Below are 20098 nucleotides of genomic sequence, written 5' to 3' on the forward strand. Positions count from 1 at the left end.
AGACGAAAACTTGTGAGTGGAAAAATATCATGCCTACATGTAAACAGAAGCACGACTGGTATAGATGCTCTCAAATGTCTAATCTATATGGAATTTAAGTTGTTGTTTACTCAAAAATGTTAATTGTCATAATTGTTTCACACTTTTGTTATTCCAAACCTGAATGACTTTCTTTTGTAAGGAAGTACAGCTAGCCCCATTAGAAAGACCAGTATGAACAATGAATACCAGAAGTCAGAGTTGACGTTTCAGTCAATGAAGAGAGAGTTTACTGAAGACAAAGTTCTCCACATTTCCAAAAGTAGGAGACAGAAACAGAAAATGTAACGTAGCTTGCAAATCGGCTTTTCAGTCAAAGATCTTTGGGCATTCTGGTAATTTCTCTTTTTTTAAAGATTTTTCCAGTTGCAATTATATCACTGCTACCATCATGAATTACCTGAGAAGTTTTACGAATTGCTGTGGACTGAACCAGGTAATGGTGGTGGACATCCTCCTCTGACATTTTTTACACATGTCAGATTATTTTTATTGATTTGTCAAACTGATTTTCAAAAGAGCCTCCGATGACAGTAAAAACATGCGATGACAGTAAGTCCTCACAATTTTATGATGTGAATGCACTTCCTTCATACATTTGTTTTTTCACTGTTCCACATAGATGTTAACAGCATTTACTAGCGAGATTGGTGCCTTCCTTATATGGCATTTTCATGGGTGTGGATTATGATAATTGTGAATGAACATGCACATGCCCCCTGTTCACGAATGTTTTCAGTTCACGAGTTTTACTAACAAATCTGGGGAGTACAAAGCATTTGTGAATCCGGCGGAAAGTTTTTGGGAAGGTCCACTGTACGCACAAATAATTACACAGAATATACTAGGATATTTATGATTGTTTCTTCTCATTATCGCCTTTTCACTCCTCAAATGTTATGTGGTTACATTAAATTTTGACTACCTCCATATGTGGTTTCAGTGATCCGATCAAAAAATATTTTGGACCCTTTTCCACCTGCATTTAGCACTGACCACTTGTAATTGGATAACCAAAAACACATCTAAATACCAGGTGGAAACGGGGCCATTCTGCCTGAGATCTCCTTTTGTTTTCTACGATAGAAAGATAGTCATTTGGGGTATAAAATATGAGGGTATATTTTTGATGGCAGAACTTATAGATAACTTGCCCTTAAAGTGAATCATAACAAATCTGACAGATGTATAAAATGTTATCAAATCATTATTTATCTGTAGTCTCTGTTGATTTAAAATATTTTGTAATTATTTCTGTCTCTTTTTTCCACTCACAATCCACAATCTATAAACTTACATGTACTGTTTATGGAATCTATTATACATTTAGTGTCATACAAACTGCTCATTTTCTTGAGCTTTGATTTAGACACTGAATAATCCATACATAGAGCTATCTATTGCATATCACACAGTTGGAGTCCAAATTCTCCACAAATATGAAGGATATGGCCTTTTTTTTAAACCAGTAGCATCTGCAAACTTGAAAGTCCATCCTCTGTTTTTGGATGTGCTGTCATGATAGTGTGTTAAGCTTTAATGATGGGCTTGATGGAAGGAATCAAAGATCCCTCAAACCTGCGATTCTCCTGGTGACTCTGTGGGATGCTGGGTGATTGGGGAAGGTTCTTTTGAAGCAACTAGTTGGACAGGCTTCCATTAATGTAAAACATTTCAGCTTTCAAAGCACTTTATTCTAGCTCGGAATGGCTGGGGCCCCTCAGGAGCCGATATCTTCTCAAGAATGTTCTTTCTGTCAATTTACCATTGAAGGTAGATGAGTTAGCGAGCCCTTCCCTCTGATAGAAATTCAAATATTTTGCTGTCTGGAACATCAGTTCAAAGCGATATGTGCTTTGTAAAAAGCAGAGGATTGTGTGTCATGAAGGTTTGATATAATGTTGCACAATTCAGCGTGGGCAGACTGTTACTTCAATCCGATTGGTCTGATTCTCGTCCATAGTTACTCTCTTGTCTTTGACTTGATATAGGTACTTTTTGATGTGGATTTGTTACTTAAACCCTTGTGTTTTTTTCTCAAGAGTGAATATGATACCACTTGCAAAAAAATAAGTATCAAAGACACTGTATCAGTCTTGGATTATACTGTGGATGAGAGTGAAGCACTCAAACTGGATCCATGGAACATCTTTATGAATGCTGAGTTATGGCTTCATAAATCAGTCATCCCTCTAACATTATCACTGTGATGTCCAAATACATTATAGGCATTAAGCGTACCCATGACTGCCTTTTGAGAAGACAGTATTGAGGATCCCTTTGTGCTCTGTTAGCAATAAAACAACTCTTATCGTAAACTGTAATATGAGGTCCATAATGTTAGTTTAGACATGTGAGTGTCTAGATTGTATGTTGGTTTTAATATGTTTTGGTGGTATATCTGTGACACTTCAAATATCACATATAAGTGTGACTGCACACAAATCTTTGGGTACATTTTGTGTATTTTATCCGTAGTGTGAGGGATTTTAAATCCAGGCAAATTATGTTTACTTGATCAAAGAACAGGGTTTTATGGTCTTAACTAGACTAAGGGTCTTTTCCAAAATCTAGTGAGCTCTCTCGCTCATAAGGCAGCAACTCATGCAGCATTCAAATAGCTCTCTTCACTCACAACATATGGTAAAATGGTAGAATTTGGCTGAAATTAAGTATTTTAAGGAGAAGCAGGGTCTGAAATTAACATCCGCCACAGAAGCCGTTCCCCTGCCGCTGCCAGCGTCCACTGCCATGGAGGTCGTTCCCCTGCCGCTGCCAGTGCTCACGGCCATGGAGGCTGTTCCCCTGCCGCTGTCAATGCTCACAGCCACAGATGCCGTTTCCAGTCTCTGCCCATGCTCATGGCCACGGAGGTCATTGCAAGTGCACAAGGCCATGGAGGTCGTTGCACTGTTTGACTGTTCTTGAGCTGTCAGTCCTCACTCCCATCCTGGAGCTACCTGTCCAGATCCCTGTGGCTGTTGAAAAGCCTGTTCAGTTCCCTGTGGCCGTCGACAAGTCCCTCCCCTTCCCTGAGCCTGTCCCTTTCCCTGAGCCTGTCCCGTTCCCTGAGCCTGTCCAGTTCCCTGAGCCTGTCCTGTTCCCTGAACCTGTCCCTTTCCCTGAAACTTCAGAATATCCTGTCCAGTTTCCTGTGGCTGTCGATGAGCCTGTCCAGTTCCCAGTGCGTGTCACCATCATCCCTGTTCTCAACCCACTTCCTGGACCCTCCTCTCAGGCCGCCTGCCCCCACCACCTACCTTGAGCTGCCTCCTATGCTGCCAGACCCAACCCCCTTCCTGGACCCTCTTCTCAGGCTGCCTGATCCCTCCCCCTACCTTGAACTGCCTCTCAGGCTGCTGGACCCCGCCCACTTCAAGCTCCCTACCTTGACGCCAGATTCTGCCCCCTACCTGGACCCTCCTCCCTGGCTGCCTGTTTTGAGAGTCCCCTGGGGGCTTGGGAGATTGGAAGTCTGGGGGTCTTGTCATTGGAGGGGTTTGTTAGTTACCTGCCCCATTGGGTCACACCAGATTATGGACAGCCCCCAAGTAGTGAGAGTTCCACCATTGCCCCCTCTGACGATGGGGTCCGCAGACATCCGATGGCTAAGCGGAGGAGAAGGAAGAAAGGCTCAGCTGCACCCTCCCAGCCAGAGTCCACTGCTGATCGTCAGGAGGCAGAGGGGCCCGCTGCCGACCACCAGCCTGTGGCCATTTCTGCAGCAGTGCTTCTCACCGACCGGAAGAGGAGGAGAAGGGCCCCTACTCTTCAGTCGCTGCCAGTGCTCACAGAGGCCATTCTGTTGCCAGCATCAACAGCCATGGAGGCCGTTCTCCTGCCGCTGCCAGCATCCACGACATTGGAGGCTGTCCCCTTGCCACTGCCAGTGCTCACAGCCATGGAGGCCATTTCTAGTCTCTGGCCATGCTCATGGCCACAGAGGTCATTACCCAGTCATTGCTGGTGCTCACAGCCACGGAGGTCATTACCCAGTCATTGCTGGTGCTCACAGCCACAGAGGTCATTACCCAGTCATTGCTTGTGCTCACGTTCACGGAGGTCATTACCCAGTCTTTTCCCATGCTCACGGCCATGGAGGTCATTACCCAGTCACTGCCAGTTTTCACAGCCATGAAGGTCATTGCCGAGTCACTGCCTCTGCTCACAGCCATGGAGGTCATTGCCCTGTTTGATTCCCCACCTGTCCTGGAGCCGCCTGTCCAGATCCTTGTGGCAGTTGACAAGCCTATCTAGTTCCCTGTGGCCATTGATAAGCCTGTTCAGTTCCCTGTGGCCGTTGACAAGTCCGTCCAGTTCCCTGAGACTGTCGATAATCCTGACCAGTTTCCCATGGCTGTCGATGAGCCTGTCCAGTTCCCAGTGCCCGCTGCCCGCTGCCGCCTAACCTCATCCCTGTCCTCAAGCCTCCTTCCAGGCCACCGGACCCTGCTCTCTTCAAGCTTCCTCTCAGGCTGCCTGACCCACCCCATTCATTGACCCTCCTCTCAGGCCGCCTGACCCCGCTCTCTACCTTGAGCTGCCTCCCTGGCTGCCTGATCCCGCCCCTACTTTGAACCACCTCTCAGGCCGCAGGACCCCACCCCATCCTTCAAGCCTCCTCGCTGGCCGCTGGATCCCGCCCCCTACCTGGACCCTCCTCCTAGGCTGCCTGACCCTACCCCCTGCCTGACCCTACCCCATGTCTGTTCAGCTTGCTCTTGTGCCAGTTCGTTGAGGGTTGTTGCTTGTGTTTATGTTCCATGTTAGGTTGTTCGTGTTCCTGTCCAGTCTGATTTCTGTTGATTTCCCATTCTGGCCCAGCTCGTCATTGTGATATCACCCTCGACTGTGTTTGTTTTTCCCCTTCGGGGTAGTTTTTGTTTGGTTTTTGAAAGAATATGTTTTTAATTGTTTTAATAAAAGCCCATTGATTTGCCTCCTGCGTTTGAGACCTTCCCTCACTCTAAACGTAACTTGCAGGTCTTTACATGGATCGGCTCTCATTAGCTAGTCCCGCTGCTCATCTAAAGTTTCAGTTAGTAGGGATATCATGCGCATGCACTTGTACACTGCCGTTCAAAAGTTTGGGGTCACTTACTCATTCTTTATTATTATTTTTTTCTTCACATTTTAGAATAATAGTGAAGTCATCACAACTATGGAATAACAGAAATGGAATTATGTTGTAACCTAAATAAATAAACAATATTTTATATTTTGGCATCTTCAAAGTAGCCACTCTTTGCTTAGAATTTGCAGAAACGTACTCTTGGCATTTTCTCAACCAACTTCTTGAGGATTCACACTGGGATGCTTTTAAAACAGTATTAAAGGAGTTCTCACCTATGCTGGGCACTTATTGGCTGCTTTTCTTTATTATTCGGTCCAAGTCATCCATTTCAAAAACTTTTTTTCTTTTTATAAAATGTTTGTTTTGCAATTAAAAAAATTAATATGTTGGCACAATTATAGTTTTGTCTACAAATATAAGTTTAAACAGATAAGCATACACCTTCAGATCAAAAGGTTTTTAAGATCATGAGAAACATTTCAGTCAAATGACCCAAAACTTTTGAATGGCAGTGTATGTGTGAAGCCTTTGTTGTGCTGAAGCCAGCTGCTCTTACGAGCTCCTTGGCTAACACTCACACACACTGTTTGGTACAGATTACCAGGAGCAGAGTGCTAATTCACTTCATACAGACTGCATACTACTTTAATTAAATAGCAGCCGTTTTCAGTTTAATAATCAGTCACGTAGTGACTGGCTTTTCCAGAGGTGAAAACTTCTGTAGGGTGTGTCTACAGCATTTACACACTGATGTCATGTGTAACTGACCTATTAAAAATGTATACTGTGCTGATTAATTATGCAGGAAATATTAAACATGAGCATATACTGTATCTGTGATTATTAGAAGAAATTGATTGGATTATCTGGCTAAATACAACATAACTTGTGACATTAACAAGCCTGTAATCTTATATTACTCTTAAATTAAAAATATGGACAATCCCTTAACATAATGTCATTTTATGTTCCGAAATGCGAGGCCCAACACAATTTCCCACACTCACTCTGCTCAAATCGTAATCAAGAGTTGCTTGTTTCTCTTTTACATGGGTAAATAAACACTCAACAGCATAAAGAGCTTGAGGAAAACATGCATCATTTCAGACGCAACAGTCAGCATTATCTGAAGCTGTGTAACATGTCAATTCGCACTGGATTAATATTACCAGAGGTTATTTTTAACGGTTGTTAGGTAGTACTCACAGTCCATTCAAAGTCTGGGAAAATTACTGACATGAATGATTAGCATGATTCGCATAAAATTACTGAGAACTGTGAAGCTCTGATAATTATTACATTACCCCATGTCCCCATATAAAACTAATCCCATCTGAATAAGTTTTAATACTAATACAACTATTATTAATAATAATAATAAATCAATAGTAATTTATAATATGTAAGCAATATCTCACACCTGTGATGCACTGTTATGCAGCACTTTGACAAAAATAACTGAAATGTTGTATTTTGGATTTCATTTTGGAATGTTTTATCTATACCCGCCACCTTGGAAGTTGGTCTAAAAAGTTAATTTCTGACCCTAAGGAGAATGTATAGAATCGCAAGGAATGTAACTATTCCGATACTTGTTAAAGAATTGTCAATGAAACCGTTAAGCAAGCAGAATCATTTAGTATTTTTGAGGAAGAAATATTTGGAATAAATAAAAGCAATTAATATTGGATTTGCTGCCATTTAACCAGCCTGTTCAGTAAGTTATTCACAAAAAAAATCCAGCTGATATGAGTCACTTGTCCTGGAGTAAACACTGTATGTTTTGCGGTGTAGATTCCAAAGAACCATCTCATAAGAGTCATTAGTTTGTGAAACGGACTACACTAGTTATGCTGTATATTTAAAGCTGCTGATTTTGGAGCAGTGTTGCAGTGCCGCTGAATAGTAAAACAGGAAACCGTGTCAGAGTAATCTAAAACAGAACATTTTAGTATGGTTTTCATCCGCATCGGCAGAAGAATACATGTTTTAGAACCCATAACAAAATCATTGTTTTATAAACATTATTAGATTCTGGTATTTGGAACAGGTTTTCAAAATGGAACAGGTTCTGAATAACAACCAATTCTCGGTTCCTGACCCTACTTAAATGGCAGCATATTTAAGTTACCTACCTTTTTGAACAGCCTTTACTTCGGGAGCGTGCTTATGATGCCTTTATATGCTGCCTCTGGTGACAGCTCACTAGGTTTTGGAACAGACCCTATAGGTTCACAAAATAGGTTTGCAGATCTACACTGACTTCATTTGGATTTATTGCATGGTCGTCATGGCTAGACCATGGAGTTAAACAGTTTTTGGATGGATGTAACCCTGGTTGTGATGTGTAGATGGTGTGAAAGTGATCTTTGTGTAGATGGTGTGAAAGTGACCTAGACTACGAAGTACCTCATTCAAGTTGTATTAGCCCCCCACCCCACCCCCCTTACTTAGCCTCTCTTATCCCTCCTCTAATCTAACCTGACAACTCCAGAGCTACTGTTTCCTCTTTCTGCTTAACTGAGATCACATTTCCCTTTGGATTGAGTGCCGTGCACAGGCCAATGGAAACCTCATCTTTCTGCCCTTTCCCCCCCACCTACATTCAGTCTTTTTGGGCTGCATCTGGTTTGAATCTTCTGGCGTGTGCTGCTGTGTCAGTTAGGCCCTGGAACTTGGCTTTAACTTTGATTCTACCTCCCTGCCCTCCATCCACTTCCTTTAGTCATGTGTCTGTGGTGTTTGTGTGGATGACTTGTGTGCAGGGATTTTCACTTTATGGCCTTTGGTGCATTTGCTGTAGTGAGGTTGATCCCTTTTGCTAGATCTTGCTCTGCACCGTAATCCCAGGCGCCAACCACCACTTCCTCTGTAAATTCAGATAACGTCCTCTTCTGAGTTGATGCCTCTTTATCTTTTTACAAGGGAACCATTGACCAGTTCAAACGGATATGTCCTGAGTTGCATTTTTATTGCTTGCAATTTACCATATGTGACATAATATTTCTTCCTGTTTACTAGAGCTTTGCCCAGTACCACAAAAGCAAACAATAAACAGTCTAACCTAGTTTCACTGGTGTGCATGTTTGGCAATCTTTCATTACCTGTATGGGTTACACACAAATCTGTGTACTTGCTGTCAAATAGAAAAATGTCCCATACTTAGGAAAGTCTGAATTGCGTAATATAGCAAGTCAATGTTCTATGAAAACACATTATGTTTATTACATCATTGAATATTGCAGAAAAAGGGTAATTTTTGGGGGGTAACCCTTTTTTTCAATTACCAGCCTGCTTTTAAGTAATTTAGGGGATTAACACTTTGTCACTTCATTGCTTTTTTAAAAATATATGCAATAAAAAGACCATGTGTAAATGCCCTCTAAGACGGATTTGAGATGGATACACACTCACTTAGCACTTTATTAGGAACACTATTGTCCTAATAAAGTGCCCGATGTGGTCTTCTGCTTTTGTATCCCATTCTCCTCAAGTTTCAACGTGTTGTGCATTCTGAGATGCTATTCTGCTAACTACAATTGTACAGAGTGGTTATCTGAGTTACCATAGCTTTTCTGTCAGCTCAAACCAGTCTGGCCATTCTCCGTTGAACTCTCTCATGGACAAGGCGTTTCCATCTGCAGAACTGCTTCTCACTGGATGTTTTTTGTTTTTGGCACCATTCTGAGTAAACTCTAGAGATGTTGAGCATGAAAATCTAGGAGATCGGCAGTTACAGAATTACTCAAACCAGCCCATCTGGCACCAATAATAATGCCATGGTTGAAATAACTGAGATCACACATCCTGATGGTTTATGTGAGCATTAACTGAAGCTCCTGACCCTTATCTGAATGATTTTATGCATTGCTCTGCTGCCACATGGTTGGCTGATTAGATAATAACATGAATAAATAGTTGTACAGGTGTTCCTAATAAAGTGCTCAGTGAGTGTAGATCCGATCACTTAAACCACTTCCGTAGGTGGTTTGAGATGCATTCCAGACAATGTGTAAATGCATCTGGCTGTTCAATTCCATTGAACCAACGCTACATCAGCATATGGAAAATGCAAAACATAACCAAATCAAATCACTTTGTCACACTACCATATACACAAGTGCAACAGTAGGTGAAAGTCTTGTGTGCAAGACTGCTGTTACTGAGTATTTGCATATGGTTTGCATTGCGCAAATAATAATAACAAAGTAAGAAACGTTTTAGTAGAGAAATAACTTTTTTCTTAATTTGATGGAGATCGCTGAAGAAACTGAAACTAAACACTGACAGTAAGTACAGCTGACACACATGGACATATCTTACCTACAACAAGCCCTTATGTGAAGAATACACAGCACACACACACCCTGAGACAACTGCGAGTGGCGCAAAGTCACCTGGAATCAAACAATAAATCACATCTTTTAAATTCACTGCTCGGCATAATCTCGAAAGTTAACCCAATTGCTTTATTTGCATAAAGCATGGGAATAGAATTGATCTGGCCAAGTGTAAAACGAATGTACTTATTCAGTCGGATAGCAATCTGATCAGTATTATGAAGTGATCAAGTGTAAATACTCCCTTACTTTCAGTGATGTTGACTCTGGATATCTTAGTGTGTACTTTGTGTCTGTGGCAGGATGCAGCTCCGAAAACCAGCTGAAGATGTTGGCAGAGCTGGATCTTGGGCGTACAGAGGGGTGAGTGAATAATGACTCTTGAGCATCTTAAAGGAATACAGTAGTTCACCCCAAAATTTTAATTTTGTCATAATTTACTCAGCCTCACGTTTTTCCAAACCTGTATGACTTACTTTCTACCATTGAACATAAAATAGTTCATGTAATGTTGGGTCCTTTTTTAAGCTTTTAGTGAGTCACTATCAATTGCAATCGTTTTGAAAAGACAGACCAGGCTATTAATAAAATGTTTTCCTTTTGTGTTCCTCAAAAGAAAGAAAGTTGAACGGTTTTGTAACAAAATGAGTGTTTAATTTGTGGACCCAAATTCACATTACTTAATTTCTTCAATGGAACACATAAAAAAATATATTTTACAGAATGTCCATGCTGCTCTATTCCATACGATGAATCCATACAGGTGAAACTCGAAAAATTAGAATATCGTGCAAAAGTTCATTAATTTCAGTAATTCAACTGAAGGTGAAACTAATATATTATATAGACTCATTACAAGCAAAGTAAGATATTTCAAGCCTTTATTTGATATAATTTTGATGATTATGGCTTACAGCTTATGAAAACCCCAAATTCAGAATCTCAGAAAATTAGAATATTGTGAAAAGGTTCAGTATTGTAGGCTGAAAGCGTCACACTCTAATCAGCTAAACACCTGCAAAGGGTTCCTGAGCCTTTAAATGGTCTCTCAGTCTGGTTCAGTTGAATTCACAATCATGGGGAAGACTGCTGACCTGACAGTTGTGCAGAAAACCATCATTGACACCCTCCACAAGGGAGGGAAAGCCTCAAAAGGTAATTGCAAAAGAAGTTGGATGTTCTCAAAGTGCTGTATCAACGCACATTAATAGAAAGTTAAGTGGAAGGGAAAAGTGTGGAAGAAAAAGGTGCACAAACAGCAGGGATGACTGTAGCCTGGAGAGGATTGTCAGGAAAAGGCCATTCAAATGTGTGGGGGAGCTTCACAAGGAGTGGACTGAGGCTGGAGTTACTGCATCAAGAGCCACCACACACAGACGGGTCCTGGACATGGGCTTCAAATGTCAAACGTCTTACCTGGGTAAAGAAAAAAAGAACTGGTCTGTTGCTCAGTGGTCCAAAGTCCTCTTTTCTGATGAGAGCAAATTTTGCATCTCATTTGGAAACCAAGGTCCCAGAGTCTGGAGGAAGAATGGAGAGGCACACAATCCAAGATGCTTGAAGTCCAGTGTGAAGTTTCCACAGTCTGTGTTGGTTTGGGGAGCCATGTCATCGGCTGGTGTTGGTCCACTGTGCTTTATTAAGTCCAGAATCAACGCAGCCGTCTACCGGGACATTTTAGAGCACTTCATGCTTCCTTCAGCAGACAAGCTTTATGGAGATGCTGACTTCATTTTCCAGCAGGACTTGGCACCTGCCCACACTGCCAAAAGTACCAAAACCTGGTTCAATGACCATGGTATTACTGTGCTTGATTGGCCAGCAAACTCGCCTGACCTGAACCCCATAGAGAATCTATGGGGCATTGCCAAGAGAAAGATGAGAGACATGAGACCAAACAATGCAGAAGAGCTGAAGGCCGCTATTGAAGCATCTTGGTCTTCCATAACACCTCAGCAGTGCCACAGGCTGATAGCATCCATGCCATGCCACATTGAGGCAGTAATTAATGCAAAAGGGGCCCAAACCAAGTACTGAGTACATATGCATGATTATACTTTTCAGAGGGCCGACATTTCTGTATTTAAAATCCTTTTTTTTATTGATTTCATGTAATATTCTAATTTTCTGAGATTCTGAATTTGGGGTTTTCATAAGCTGTAAGCCATAATCATCAAAATTATATCAAATAAAGGCTTGAAATATCTTACATTGCTTGTAATGAGTCTATATAATATATTAGTTTCACCTTTTAAGTTGAATTACTGAAATTAATGAACTTTTGCACGATATTCTAATTTTTCGAGTTTCACCTGTATATGAAAAGGGCTTGTTTGCAATATTTCTCTATCAAATTTAGGGTAATTACAGTAAGATTACAGTTAATGTGGCACTGATTATATTTTTATAGCAAAAATTAAAGGCTATGCTCAGCTTAATCTGAAAGTGAGAAAATAAAAATACCTCTAATGCGCTATTGTATTTTCCATCATTTGTAAAGAACACAGCAGCCTCTGAACTCACAGGGTAAGAGGAAACCACAGGTCTTTTCAAAGTAATAAAAACAGTCTTTTTCTTTACTCTGTAAAGAGGACTTGATCTCTGTAGTCAGGCCCAGAGAGACGGACTGTATATCTTGGCATAAGCTCAAGAAAGCCATGACATTTTGAAATTGGCCTCACAAGGCAGATGTCACAAAATATGCTCTCTCATCCATTTTTCCCTGGAAACACAGGGTCTCTTGAATAGACCTTCAAAGAGGTTGGTAAAGATGAGATTTGATATTAAGATGGGGGCAAATACTTTCTAATATCAACCATTTTTTTCTGTAAAGATACAGTACAGGACCCCCAAATTATTTAAACTCTTAATCGCTTTTTAAAATGTATGAATGTCATTGTGTTAGGTAACAAAATATCTGACATCTGCAAACATATGAAGCTAAACCTTTTTTTTTTTTTTTTTTTTTTCAGACTGGTTTCACTTTTCTTTGCCATTTGTGCAATTACTGTTAACCACCTGGTCCCAATGTCACTTTAAGTGTATGTATGTGGTCAGTTCATCTCAAGTTCACACAGAGTTAGCAGAGTAACCTTAGGTATAGTAACCTCATCACATTAACTTTGGACATGTTCCATTAAGATGGCTACATTCACACTGCAGCTGATTGTATCCCAAAATCAATTGTTTTCCATCACATCAACTATTGTTTTATCATCTAAAACCTAAGAAACTTATTTTTTTGAGATTTCTGCAATTCCCTGTATCGCATTGAAGTCAGACATCAAACATATACCTTTTAATTGTATATCTGGGGATAAAATAAAAAGTGCATGTTTCGATATAATAATATTGGTGTACCGCTTTGGTATTGTCTTGCTGTTTCATCAGGGAATTACACCTTTAATGAGTAGTGGCTTGATATACAGAGAGGTCAGTCTGTCTTATACTGAAGATCTTCATTAAAGTGGCATCATTAAACACTCTTTGCTCCTGATCACCTCCATGTGTATAGTACTGAAGGTGTTGAGGCTTATTTTGGACGTCTGTCCACCCATCAAAGCAGGGCTTCCTCTGTCAGGCAGCACTTGGTGGCCCCCAGCATTGCCAGTACACCAGCCCCCAAATCCCTACAGCCCATTTTCCCCAGCCAGCCAACCCAGCCCAAATCTGCAGTATTCAGCTGCTCTGCATGACCACTGAAAAGACTTAAAAGAGCCGACAATGTCTTAACTAGGTAGATGAAGGGAGGGAGGGACCGAGGCAGAGAGATGTAGGGGCCCCTAGTCTGTTGCTCATAGTTAGTTTAGGTTCGAAGCAGGAAGTTTTTAACTAGTGGTTTTAATTACTACTCATATATTTCCTGGGCTGCTTTATGTTTTTTCCCTTTTTTAATTGCTGACAGGTGCTCATATTTCTCTTTCTTGTTCTTTGCTGTTTTGTCTTTTACTTTCCTCTTATTTTGTTTCCTCAAAAAGCAATTCCGTATTCAAAACAAGTTGAGCTCAATCAAAAGCATTTGTGGCACATTACTGATTACCACAAACATGTATTTGTACTTGCCCCTCCTTTTTTTTTTTTTAAGTGAGACATTTTCAGCGGAAGTGAATGGGGGCCAATGTTAAAATACTCACTGTTTTAGTAGACACAAAACGTAAAAACAATATGCATGTTTACTAAGCTTTTCTTTGTAAAGTTATAGCAAATGTTACATCATGATGATGTAATGTCAACAAACCCTAGTAGGACTGTAAACAATTATGATTTAAACAACTTTACTGCTCAAATAATGAGTTTCAACAGAAGAATAAATGTAAGTGCTTTTAAAAAATTATAAGCCTCATATTTCTGCCTTTTTAAAACCTCCTAAAAATTTGCCCCATTAATTTCCATTGTAAGTGCCTCTCTGTAACCTGTAAAGAAGGGACAAGTCTAAATATTTTTTTATGGCAATCAACATAATGCCACAAATGCTGTCAGTAGAGCTTAACTAGTATTGAACCCAGAATAGCTTACCTTTAAGCTTACATGACCCTAGGAGAGTCTTTAAGACATTAATCATTTTAGGGATCTTGAACATTGCATTTTTTATTGCTTTTATTTATTACTTACCTGATGAAACTATATAAAATATATTCCACAATGATCCTTTTCAGAAATGTGCATATCCTTGGTGTTTTCCACCTTTAATATGTAAAATTTTGAACATAATAAATTGTGTAATTTCAGTTATTATTTTCTCATGATGAATATACATACATATTTGTTTTGCAGCTTCTTTTGGACAGTATAAAAAAAAACATAAAATGTGTATATGTTGTTTGAGTACAACTATATTTAACATCTCCTGAGAGTGTCCCAAAATGAACGTGGTTGATTTGATTTTTATTTCAGTATCTGTTATAGTTGCATACAGTTGGTATCAGGAATTCCCTCTCATCCATATATAAAAATATCTCCATTTTGAGAGTTTTCCCAAAAAGAAATTGCCCACAAGTTCAGCCATTCACTACCCAAAAATCAATACTAACTCCACACATATATCTTATTGTGTGTGTGTGTGTGTGTGTGTGTGTGTGTGTGTGTGTGTGTGTGTGTGTGTGTGTGTGTGTGTGTGTGTGTGTGTGTGTGTGTGTGTGTGTGTGTGTGTGTGTGTGTGTGTGTAAAAAGGTGCATACATATACGGTGGGGGTTAGAACATGCTTTGCACACGGTAAAGCTCATAGCCGCAGCAGGATACAGGAGATTGTGAGCAGAGAGGAAGTCATGTAGCACTGACCTGACATGGGCCCACTGCTTTGAAAGTGGCGTGAGACACACATGAAAGGAGAGGGTGTTTCTCTTTTTCTCCTTCTCTCATCTTTTCTGTCTTTTTCAGCTCTGATCTTTGAACATTTTAGTTACGTTGTCATGCATGGCTAAAGAGAAACATTACCAAAAATTATCATTGTAACCATAGGTTCTGGCAAATTACTGTAGTTACTACAGTTATCATAAATATGTGGTATCTTGGTATTAACCACCACTTTTATCCCGTTTATGATAAAAGTGATGATAAAATGGTGATGTGCATAATTTTCTAATACATATACTTTATCCTATCCCAGTTTAATGTAATTAAACTGTGGTGCTTTTAACATCGCTCTGGTTGAGCCACCCGTCAACATAGCATACACTTAACCAATGATATGAGTTTGGGATATCCTGTGGGGAAACTTGTTTGAAAACAGTAATTTTTATGCCATTTCTTTTACTATTATTAGTGGCACAAATATTGCACATTTTACCAAAGAGATAAATTGTGAATTTATAATGATTTCACATCTGTAGCAATAACAGAAGCAACTATGTAATATTCCACTAAACTATTTTTACCATTGGTCAATTTTCATTTTAGGGGAAGCATTCATCAATGTAAGTTATAAAAATGTACTTAAATGATACACTCTGTTTCTAGAATGCAGTCTACAAAGTTAGTAGTTGTTAAAAAAAAATGGCATGACCAAATGTTCTTGATTTGGCAAATCCAGTGATATTACTTTTACGTGTTTTACTCTGGCTGCATGAAATCATAATGGTGCTTTTTTACTGTCAAAGCTGTGTAACTGAAAAAAAAAATATTTCACAAAATAACCTGCGATCAAGTGCTATTGTGCAGCATTAAATATCTCTCTTTCCCTCTCTTGTGTGTTTGTTTGTGTGTGTGTGTGTGTGTGTGTGTGTGTGTGTGTGTGTGTGTGTGTATGTGTGAGCGTGTATTTATCACTTTGTGGGAACCAAATGTCCCCATAAGGATAGTAAAACCCGAAATTTTTGACCTTGTGGGGACATTTTGTCAGTCCCCATGAGGAAAACAGCTTATAAATCATACTAAATTATGTTTTTTGAAAATGTAAAAATGCAGAAAGTTTTCTGTGAGGGTTAGGTTTAGGGGATAGAATATAAAGTTTGTACAGTATAAAAACCATTATGTCTATGGAAAGTCCCCATAAAACATGGAAACACTACGTGTGTGTGTGTGTGTGTGTGTGAGCGTGTATTTATCACTTTGTGGGGACCAAATGTCCCCATAAGGATAGTAAAACCCGAAATTTTTGACCTTGTGGGGACATTTTGTCGGTCCCCATGAGGAAAACAGCTTATAAATCATACTAAATTATGTTTTTTGAAAATGTAAAAATGCAGAAAGTTTTCAGTGAGGGTTAGGTTTAGGGGTAGGGTTAGGTTTAGGGGATAGAATATAAAGTTTGTACAGTATAAAAACCATTATGTCTATGGAAAGTCCCCATAAAACATGGAAACACAACATATGTGTGTGTGTGTGTGTGTGTGTGTGTGTGTGTGTGTGTGTGTGTGTGTGTGTCTCTGTGAAGAGCAGTCATTGAGTGTCTAATCCAGCACACAACACAAAGTTGTACCACTACAAGCCTGATTATCTCTCTCTCCTCCTTCTCTTCTTCTGTCCTCTGCAGCCGACCCTAAATCCTTCTGTTGTTTATTTTCTATCCCTTTTTCACGTAGATGAGCAGAGGAACCTCCAGACTGATTTGTTGCTAAAAGATGGACTTACTTGTTTCCTTTTGTGTGAAAATCTTCTACTATCCCTTTCTATCCTCTCTTTCTGTGCTTGTTTGACTGACAAGGCTTATTGGACTATAACAGGCGTAACTCCCCCCCCCCCCCCCCACCTCCTCCTCCTCCTTTTGTCCACAGACAATTCTCCCACATATTCGGGGCCGTGCGCATTCTTTGGCCGCCACACTACTGAGCCCTGAAAGGAACCAGCTCGAGTCCCGTCCCTCCCTGTCCGCTCCTAATTCCCCCCCCCGCCCCCCCCCACACAGTGAAATGAGCACTTCAGCAGGCCGGAAACATTTAATCTGGCCCTCTTTTGAAGAGAATTAATTGAAACTTATCCACTTGCCGACTTTTTCGCTCTAGCAGCTCCCTCTCCCCAAAATCCCTGCCTCTTTCCCATCCGGACTGTGGTGGATGGGGCCAACTCAGCACTTGTTCTTGAGAAGTGTGGGTTTTAGTGAGGGTTGAACAACCACTAGAGGAGTCGGCGGTCTATAGTGCCATTGATGACCAGAAAAGCCCCCTTCTTTTGACACCTGAGAGCGGTATTAACGTTTAAGCAACTACGGTTCAATGCCGAGATCCCCCGTACTGTGTAAATATTGAAAGGGACAATCAGGCCTGATACTTCAGCGCTATAAAAGCACACCTGTAATTTGTTGTCACTTATTGGCATCCTAATGGCACCTCTCCATCGTGGCAGACATTTTAGATGCATGACAGGAATTGTTTTGTGGAGAGCTTTCAGTTTTATTGAGGGCTACATAAACGCTTCATTTTGCTGCATAGTGGCTATTATTTCGTTCAAAAATACAGGGCCATTAGAGAGGTCAGCGTAGCACCTGATAAAAGAGAAGGAAATGGAAGGGCCACTAAACAAGCCTCTCCCTCTCCCTCCCTTTCTCCGTTAGAGGGGAATATTATGCTAAGCCTTTGGCGTTTTTATGTTGCCATAGCAGCATTACTCCTGCAGGGTTGTGACCTCAGATGATTACAGTACAAAGCTTATTGGGTCTTGAAAACCCCTTTGAAGATGAAAAGTCTTTGATGGTTTTTATTTATGCAAATCTTTTAGATATGATTTATCCTACTGAGATTGAATGGGGAGATGATTAAAATTCCCCCATTAGAAAAAAACCCTCAATGAAGGCATATTCTTTGAGCTAATAAAACAAGTGTGTGTGGGATATTTGTGCCTTTATTTGAAAAACTAGCCTTGACGTACCTGTGGTTATTTTAATCTGCTGTCCCCAATGTGTGAAAGAGAGATGGATCAGGGGACAGGGAATTACACTTTTCTGCTTTGAGTATTTTTTTCCCCTTCCCTTCCCCCTTCTTTTTTTTTTTTTTTTGTACAGGCTTTAAAAGAAAATATCTGACAGAGGGAGCTTTTGTGTGTTTCCAGATGATAGATTTTGGAATTTGGGCAACCCCACTGGCAGTCCACAGCTAGCTGTGAACTGGTCTGTTGGAAAAAATCAGAATGCTTTGGTCTTCAAAGAACTAAACTTCATTTTAAAGCCTGCATAGGTAAGCTCAAATATTAGCAGGAAAATGAATAGCACAGAGAAGTGTCGTATCACACGTTGCGAGTCTCATGAGTCTGTCTGCCTGGGGAAGCGGAGGCTCTGCATAAATCAGAAATGAAATGCACTCCCAGAAAGCTCAAATCTCGTCCCTTCCCTTTTCATATTCGGCATTTGTTGCTTTGTAATTGCAGACAAGAACCTGTACTATATCTCGAGGGCCCTGTGAAAAAGGAGTTGTCCAAAGACTGTGTGAATCCTGTGAAGTTTTTGAAGCAATATCTTCTTTTTTTTTTCATTCTCCAAAACCCTGAGTCAGACGTTTTTTAATTTATTTAGGCTAGGATTTTTTCAATATGCTGTCTGTTTATGCTGTGATTAAAGTGTTTTTTGTGTGTGTGTGTGTGTGGTAATTTCAGTTTGTTGACAGGTTTGAGCAGTACTTAAAAGGCTAGTCACCTTTGTGGAAACTGCTTTGGGTCTGATGAATTTTAAGGTAAAGTACAGCCCTGCAAACCTTATAAATCATCACATCTCAAAGAGCTTCCAGTCTCTTTTGAATTATAAAATCCGAAAATTATCTCTTTCATGTAACCTTTAGGAAAAAATGTAAATGTTTTTTTTTTGTCCGCTTATGAAATATGCAGTTCTTTTTTCTTTTGATTCTTTTAATTTCCCCCCTCCCCCAAACCCTCTGTTGTGCTTGCTAGACAGAATCACAGAGCCAATACAAGGAAATATTGCAGAGTCACAGCAAGAAGTGAAATTAATTTGGAACCCAACAAAAGCATTCACCAAATTCCATCTGCTCCACGCCTGACAAAGTCATATCACATTCCAGACTTTCTCTCACCAATCCCAGTTCTGGGGTTAGTTTCAGCCTTCACATATTTCTAGATTTCTCCATCCATTAAACAGATGCATCGGGCCATTAAGTGTGTGTGTGTGTGTGTGTGTGTGTGTGTGTGTGTGTGTGTTTGTTTGTGTGTGTGTGTGTGTGTGTGTGTGTGTGTGTGTGTGTGTGTGTGTGTGTGTGTGTGTGTGTGTGTGTGTGTGTGTGTGTGTGTGTGTGTGTGACTTTATTTTCAATATGTGATGAAGTTCCATTTCTAAACTCTATGTAAGGAACAGAGGCATGGACAGCGATTAAGGGAGTTTTGGGGAAAATTAGAGCCATCTGACTGACTTGATTGAGTGCCAAAGACCACACATACACACACATAATCGCACCGCTCTTTATTTTCTCTTTCTCTTGAAGGCAGTGTGTGAAGTACTTCGAGATCTTGGGCCAAAAGCAGGTTTTCATCACGATGGAGTTGTCTTTGGGTCAGATGACTTTTGTGCCAGCATAGGTCTGCTTTCTTTATATTTATGTATTTTTATTTTGCAACATTTATTCACCATTATTTCATTAATTTGTGCGACAGTACCCTAAATGTTAAAGTTAGATTTCATCTGCTAATAAGCTCACTTATAGGATTCAAGTTTGAATTTTTGTTTCCATTATATATTATGTTTTATTTGATGTTTGGGTTTGTATAGTTGTTTTTATATAAAGGTTATGTTTTCTGTCTCTTCCAAATGTTGGAGCCACACGCACTAAAGATGCTAAAGAACTCCGTATGCGCGGCAGAAAGTGCTGGTCACCTGTTCGGTCTCCAGGCAATCGACCTTGTTGTTTACATCAACTATCAGGATGTGGAAGGACTGAGGCAACAGGCCAGGAAGGCACGCACATGGACTTCACTGGTATGCTTACTGCTACGTTCACATTGATTTATTTTCTTTTCACTTACCGTGTGTCTTCAATACCTAATGTGGCCTTTCAGAATTATTAGGATCTTAAAAACATATATTTAAAAAAACATGCCCTCACATATAGGCATATTTACATATTGATAATGTACTGTGTAAAAATGCCCCTTACCTTATCAAAACAAGTAAGAAAACATGTGACTGACATCATAAAATTAAAAAAAGTTCAAAAGAAGTTGTAATCGACGCCATACCACAGAAGCAGTTGATAGAGCTTAACTTATATT

The 20098-nt window shown here is 40.1% G+C and overlaps 1 pseudogene; it reads left to right on the plus strand.

Annotated features, from left to right (window-relative positions):
* The window catches only part of LOC127654651 (citramalyl-CoA lyase, mitochondrial-like), a 108236-nt pseudogene that overhangs the window by 79297 nt on the left and 8841 nt on the right, over window positions 1-20098 (plus strand).

The sequence above is a fragment of the Xyrauchen texanus genome, chromosome 14, assembly GCF_025860055.1.
Source record: "Xyrauchen texanus isolate HMW12.3.18 chromosome 14, RBS_HiC_50CHRs, whole genome shotgun sequence".
Lineage (NCBI taxonomy): Eukaryota > Metazoa > Chordata > Actinopteri > Cypriniformes > Catostomidae > Xyrauchen > Xyrauchen texanus.